This window comes from Amphimedon queenslandica, unplaced genomic scaffold (genome assembly GCF_000090795.2).
Source record: "Amphimedon queenslandica unplaced genomic scaffold, v1.1 AMPQUscaffold_12880, whole genome shotgun sequence".
Classification (NCBI taxonomy): domain Eukaryota; kingdom Metazoa; phylum Porifera; class Demospongiae; order Haplosclerida; family Niphatidae; genus Amphimedon; species Amphimedon queenslandica.
In genome coordinates this window covers 16,587-17,729 of record NW_003546884.1, presented here as the reverse complement: position 1 = coordinate 17,729, position 1,143 = coordinate 16,587, and the positions used below count along the sequence as shown (strand labels likewise).

General features: G+C 32.1%; 1 long non-coding RNA gene across 1 annotated transcript; it reads right to left on the bottom strand.

Moving 5' to 3' along the window:
- Positions 1-150: 150 nt before the first annotated feature.
- Positions 151-574, bottom strand: LOC109586405 (uncharacterized). Its single transcript, XR_002187015.1, has 3 exons — positions 502-574; positions 275-460; positions 151-226 (listed from the first exon to the last, which is right to left on the bottom strand). It is a non-coding gene; the product is annotated as an uncharacterized LOC109586405 (long non-coding RNA).
- Between the last annotated feature and the right edge of the window lie 569 nt (positions 575-1,143).

Genomic DNA, 1,143 nt, shown 5'->3' with positions numbered 1-1,143 from the left:
TTTACTTGGACAATATTTCATGTATTAATACTAGTCCAGCTGTATGTAATTTATATATACTGTATAAACTAATGAATGAAATACATGTATACTGAGAGAAAATAATAATAGTAATATTAATTATTATTATTACCTTGATTAGTAATTCAATTAAATTTTGATGATTAATATACATCAAATCTCGTAATACCATGCCCACACTAATTACCCCATCAATCACCTTATCCTAATAATAGTAACAATATTAATAATACATTAATTACATCAGTATTACATCATTTGTTTCTTTTAGTTTATTAATCAGTAGCCATGTACCAAACGTCTCTGGAGACTGAGACAGACTCATTCTATGGCTCATCTTAAACCATCAGACCAACCTGTGATCACGTGATCAGTGAGTAGTGTCACGTGACTGTATACCTTGTGATATATCAGGAAGATTGGTTGCTTCTGATCCTAACTGATAGAGATATATAAAGAGATAGTGTTTGGATTATTTACTTCTTCTAATAGTCTCTCAAAGTCAATGTGTGTCTCCATTACAATTTACACTCAGCATACCTTTTACATTACTAAACACATGTGACCACGTGTTTAGTTCAAAATTTCAATTTTTCTCAATAATGCATGGCTTGCTTTATATTAAAGTAATACGGCAACAGCACATTGTGAGCACAAGCTTTTAAGAGTCTAAAAGAAGGTACATAATTTTATTCAATGCCTTACAGGTCACTGTATTCATTACAGATTATTGTTATCTGGTTTGCAACAGTTTGCTCTGGTGTCTTATAAAGAGGAAGAGGTATCTGATAGTATAGGTATCAGTGTCGTAATAAGCTTGTCAATGTTATGGGGGGGGGGGGCTGGTTCAAATGAAGTGAGAAAAAAATGGCAAACAAAGCATAGATATTAGAGTAAATGAAAGGAATTGGAAACGGGTGTAGCAACAGGAAAATCTAGTTGATAGTACCATAAATAATTTCTCTAATTACTTGTATATAAAATTAAAAATGGCTGAAAGTCAAGGGCCTGCAACTAAAAAAAATCTCAAACTTCCGAAAGAATCCAAACAAGCATAACAGTGTAAAAATATTCCTATAATTGTTTTCACCCCACCTTGCATGTATAGCTGGGTTGTTATTA